This window comes from Anser anser (genome assembly GCF_964211835.1).
Source record: "Anser anser genome assembly, chromosome: 7".
NCBI lineage: Eukaryota > Metazoa > Chordata > Aves > Anseriformes > Anatidae > Anser > Anser anser.
Genome location: NC_139727.1, coordinates 27,742,374 through 27,748,399, shown reverse-complemented (window position 1 = coordinate 27,748,399; position 6,026 = coordinate 27,742,374).

The window sequence follows — 6,026 nt, the reverse complement described above, 5'->3', positions numbered from 1 at the left end:
ACTCCCAGCGTGATGGGTTTGTGGCTTGCAGCAACAACTCAGCAGGGGCGTGTTAAAGCCGGTCTCCAGCGAGTGGAAGAATGAAGCTCTGCAAAACCCTGACGAGGCAAAGCTCCTAAAATAACAATTGAATTAAACTTAATTCATTTTCACTTAATACCCTAATAGTGCCTTTAGCAAATGAGGCTATTATTATTTTGAGGAGGAAAATGGGGAGGTGCAGTCTGGATGCAGCTCGCATCTCCTTAGGGAAAGAAAGAAAACTTCGGTGGAAATAGAAAAAAAAAAGGGAGGGGGAAGAAATGCAGACAATTTGGAGTTGCCCTTTGGGATGAAACACCCCCAAACCCAGCCTTACTCATGTTCAGGATGTGCCCTAGACCCCAGAGCATGCAAAACTGGCTCATTTTTGCCAGACCCTGGGGAATCTGCTGAGTTTGGGTCACATCCAGCACCCACGGCTGGCTGGGACGTTCTTGCTTTCCTCGTCACGAAGCTTTTCGTGCGTCTCTGAGCCATGTGAGCCCCAAACCTCTCTCTCCCGCATGGAGGATGGCCTGCGGGCCTCGCAGCGCCACGCTCACCTCTGCTTCTGCACGTGAGGTGCTGGTGCGAGACCTTCCCCAGGAAAACCGAGCGAGCCCCGTGCCACCAGGCCCTGACTCAGCGGGCAGGCGAGCACAGGCTCGTGTCCCGTGGGATGGGGATGGCCCCGGGCCGGGGCCCTGTTTCCAGCCATGCCCCCACCCTCGTTCCGCTGGGGGTTCACAAAACCGATACGTTTAAATGATGCATGCAGCAAACAGCCTCGAGGAACCGTCCCAATTTTGTCCCCCAAACCTCCCAGCGAAGCAGAGGCCTCCCTGGAATGGCCTTGCAGGCGCTGAACTACACTTCCCAGTAGGCCGCAGAGCAAGGGCCGTGCTCCCACCCTGAGCAGGAGGAGAAGGAGCCCTGTGGCTCACTTGTGCTTGGGGGGGCTCGGAGGAACTGAGGGGTCTTTGGGCAGCCAGGGGGTCTCCGGGCAGCCGGAGGGGCTCAGGGCCTGAGGTGGTGGCCGAGGGGAGCAGCATTGCTGTGTGAGCAGCAGCAGGCATCAAAGCAAAATGAATTTCCTCTCCTAACGCAGCTCCGCGCTGTCACTACCGCCTCTGCAATCTTCCTCTAGAAAATAGCCCAGACAGGCTTTGCAAGGTCGGCCTCGCCCGCTGTCTTGCTCGGAGGCAGGCTCTGCTCCAGCTAATCCTCTCCTGACAGACTTTTTTTGTCTCTTGTTCTTAGAAACCTTTCTCCACCTGCCTTGGTTAGGGCAGGCAGCTTCTTAGCTTTAAGGAAAAGGAGAAAGGAGATTTGCGTTAAGACGGTTTTTCAAAACTTTCTGCTCTTCCTCTCAACTGGAACCGGCTGATTTTAGGGTTAATCCACCAAAACCAAACAGGAAGGTCCCTGGGGCAGCAAGCATCCATCCTTCCCCGTCGCAGCCCCTCTGCTGCTTCTCTCCCACTGCCAAACAGGCAGAAGGGATGTTCGGAGCCTGTACCTGCGCAGTGGTGAGAGGCAGCCAAGAAGCAGCTCCTGCCTTTCCCGGCAGTAACTTCCCTGGGACATCTTCCTGCAGCCCGAGGTGCCAGCACCCACCCGCCCAGCACCGCTCCGCACCACTCTGCTGCCACCACCCCACCCCTCTTCTCCCTGACAGACTTCACGGCTGGTCCAACTAAAATCCAGCTCTGCTTTTGAAAGCGAGGACTAATGGGAAAACAGTTATTAGACCTGTGGAGTACTCCATCAAAATCAGACCATCATATATATATATGTGTGTATATATATATATATATATATATAAATTAATTGCAGATAGGGAAGGTTGGCAGGTGTAGGGGGTGAGCTGCACCGCCTCCAGGACTGCTGTCTGCTACGCGCTTTTTGGGTCTCTGTCTAAGAAACGGACATTTTGAGCATTGTTCCTCTGAAGGGAGACTTGTGCCTTGGATGCCAGCCAAGGCTTGAGAAAACAAGGACCTGGGTATCCCTTAGCGCTGGCTAACCTTGACATGAAATGGATCATTGAAATGAAATGTTTGTGGATCAAATGGGGTGAATTCCCTCCCCCCTTGGCCATGGTTTCTGCACACTGGGATGGGCAGGGCACGAGGAACGAAGGCAGAAGCTGTTTTGTAACCTTGGTCATGGGTGTTGCAGCTGATTTCTCCTGCAGGGCAAAGAAAAAGAAAAGGAAGTGAGAGAAATGAAAGCTATTAGTATCAAACAATTAAGGGCTACGGTTGAATTAGGTGAAGAACAAATGGGATTATTTAGGGAAAGCATTAGTGGATCATAAAATAATATGTTTTTAAGAAATGAGAAATAGAAACTGATTACAGGGTGCGTGACACTGGCTTTATATCGCTGCTTGTGCTGGTGGGCTTAAAAGTGGCTTGGTTGCTTGTTTATTGTGCTGGATGAGAGGGGGTAGGGGAGCAGCCAGAGGTTTGGTTATACCGCCAAGTCATAGCGTAATTCAGGTCGGAGTGACTTCAGGATGCCTCTGATCAGCCCTCCCTCTGAGCAGGGATCACGGGAGTTGGGTCAGGTTGCCCAGTTCAGTCAACCTTTAAGCATCCCCAGGGACGGAGACCTCAAAATCTGATCCCTGCCCCAATGTTTGACCACCCTCCATGTGGAAAGTTATTTTCCCAAGTCACAGGGCTTCTTCCAGGTGTGATGTGCTGTCAGATGGCATGGTGACCCTGCCACCCTCCCGTCTTTGGGAGCACAGAGAGAGGCAGGAAAGTCTCTGCCAGAGGTGACCCTGCTGTGAAAGGAGCTGTGCACGCACCAGGGAGCGCTCGGAAGCTCTGCTTCATGGTGTGGTGGGATTTGAAACATCTGGGGGCTGAATTTCCTGCAGTTGTCACCGCTCTAGTCTCATTTTGGCTGAAATTCAACAAGACTTTTAACTCTGGGAGAGGAAGGCATGCACGGTGTGCACACAGGACCATCTTGGAGGAGCTGCCCATCACTTCCCTGCTGCCCCGCTGCTTCTCAGTGTGTTCATGTCCTGCATAACCCTGTGCCTGGCTTTGACCTCATCTTCCCCGCCGAGATCTGTGGCACTGGGGTCATTTAGATTTTAGCAGAAATTCACTTGGAAACCACAATGGACCAGGGGATGGGGCTCACCCTCCAGGCTTTGTTACTGGGGGAGCATCCTGCTTCTTCATGTCCTGGTAAGGGGGGGGGGGGGGGGGGGGTTGGGGGGGTAGCATATCCTTGGAGCTGTGACAGGAGAGGGTCAGGCTGGGTGTTAGGAAAATATTTGTCACCAAGAGGGTGGTCAGGCACTGGGACAAGCTCCCCAGGGCAGTGGTCACAGCACTGAGTCCGATGGAGTTCAAGAAGTGTTTGGACAATGCTCTCAGACATAGGGCCTGATTTTTGGGAGGTCATGTGTGGACCCAGGAACTGGACTGGATGATCCTTGTGGGTCCCTTCCAGCTCGGGATATTCTGTGATCCTTCTTCCAGCCGGTCTGTCTGCTGTTAGCAGCATACAAGCCCTGGAAAACACGACTTCGTTTCACCACGGGACCCCCGGCTCACCCAGAAAGGATGGCACGGGGCGTTTGCAAAACCCCCTCCTCTTTTTACCTTTCGAAAAAGCCCTCCCCTAACAAACCCCTGCCAGGGGAAAGCCTGCCGTGCTCCATCCCACAGCCTGCCGTAGGACGATGAGCTGCGGGGGCCGCCGCCTGCAGAGGTCCCCCTCGCCTAAGCTTTGCGAGCCGGGCAGGGCGGCAGCGCCGAGCCGGCCCCGGGGGGCTCCGTGCAGGGCAGGGGAAGGGGCTGAGCCCCCCCGGACCCCCCCCGGACCTCCCTCGGTCTCCCTCCGAGCTCGCTGCCGGGGGTTGGGTGTCCGGGGGCTGGCGCTGGGACCCCAAGGGGCTCGCTTCTGCAGGGGATGTGCTGCTGGGAGCCCGGACAGGAGGTGGCCTTCAAGCGGGATGCTGGGGAGGCAGGGAAATTAGTGGCCTGGGGTAATTAGTAGCATGGGGACACACTGGGACAGGGGTGACTTGATTTTGGGGCGGTGCCATGGGGCCTCCTCTCACCCCAAGAGCCTGGGAGCCCCGCAGGGAGCTACCGCCTGAGCTGGGGCTGGGGGCAGCACTCTGCACTCACCCAATCTCATTTTTTAATTTATTTATTTTTTAATAAAAAAGCACAGGGCAAACAAGGCGGTGCCACCACCCACGTGCCAGCACCTGGTGCTGAGCCTGGGCCGACAGAGTTGCAAGTCGTGCATCTTGGGGGCAAGCGGCCTCCCTGCCACCAGGTAGCTGTGTTCGCCCAGCCACAGCATTTTCCAGCACATGTTGTGTTCCTGCTCCCAGGGAATGGAAAACACATGGGAAAGGAGACCGGTGGCCTGCTGCTCGGCAAAGAGAGGAAAAGCCCCGTTTTTGCAGTGACTTGCCCTGTGCTGCCCTGTCCTCTGAGCACGGAGCGAGCCCCTTCCAAGGGGGAAGTTATTGATGGATGAAGGGGGGAGCTGGGAGGAATATTGGCTTTGGCAGGAAAGGACAGATCAGAAGTGATTTATTCGGATGAAACCGACACCTTGCAAAACTCCAGTCTGGTGGTCATAATTTTGTTTTTATTTTAAGGCAAGGAGCAGCTGTGCAACAAGCAGGTCCTCATCTGGCTCGGCCTCTTTGTGCTCGGAGCTCAGCCTCCTCTGCATCTGCCCAAATGCCCTGAGCGTGTTCTCAGCAGCGGGCCCAGGGCTCTAGGAGCAGAAAGGAGCTCCTGGTGGGCAGGTGGGCTTGCTGGGGGCTGGTGGGGACAGCCACAAAACCCCCAGATCCCCTGCTACCCCAGGAATACCCCTGCTTTGGAGATGCCCCCCTGCAATGGGACCAGTGCAGGGGTTGGGGGACACCCCCAGCTCCCCCCCCACTCGAGAACCGTGGGCTCAGAAGGGAATTTCAGCCGTCCCCGGGCTCTGCATCTCCCCTGGGGGGCTTGGGGGGGCAGCGCTGCCTTGTTCGGGAAATGGGAGACGGGGGTTTGGAGGGAGGGAGAAAGGCTTTTGCCAGAGGAAATCGATACCCCGTGAAAAGTAATTATTGAAGCATAAATTTATCATAAGGGTGATCACCAATAAAACATCTCTTGGCGACATTTTAATTTAAAATCAAATTCGAGAAGGCCCCCTCCCCCTTCCAAAAAAAAAAAAAATCCTTAACAAGCAGAAAAATAACTGCAGCCCTTGGAACACTTCATTATACGTTCAAAGAGAGCTCCATCATCTTCGCACCGACGCCGGGCTCTGCTCTTCTGATGGATCCAATGCAGCTGATTTATGGAAATGACTTGCAAATCCATAAATGTAGTTTGCAGTGACAGCCGTGCATATCACTAGTAATTCCTTTAAAGTATGCAAAGAAAAATGATTCATATCTGGTTGGACCCTGGCTTTTCCAAGGGTCGCCACTCTCGAGTCTTGATGTGTTTGTCTGTATTGGTTTCCCCGCTGATTTTTTTTTTTTAATTTTTTTATTTTTTTTTTTAACTCGGTGATGGATGAGGCGGAGATCTTAGAGCTGAAACCCGGGACCCCGAGACTGCGGGCGAGGGAAGGGTTAAGCCCGTGGGCAGGTGCCTGCGCCCCACATCCCCGGGGACACGCGTGGGGGGGGGGGGGGGGACACGACACAAAATCCTCCCCTCTCCCCGGGTTTCGGCCCCGGGTCCCGAAAGCTTAATTGTGATAATTAATTAGCCCTTCACGCGTGATTGCTGGGTGGGGAGGGGGAGGGCAGGGAGGGCTGCGGGGACCCCAGAGAGGAGGCTCGGAGGGCGGCGTGCCCGTGCCTCAGTTTCCCCATCTGCGAGCGGGGCAGCGCCCGGGGGAGCTGAAGGGGGGGACCGAGGGGAGCCGGGGGGGGCCAGGGGGAGCCGAGGGGAGCTGGGGGGAGCCGGGCTCCCGGTTCTCAGCTCTGGCCCGCACCCCTGGGCAGAAGC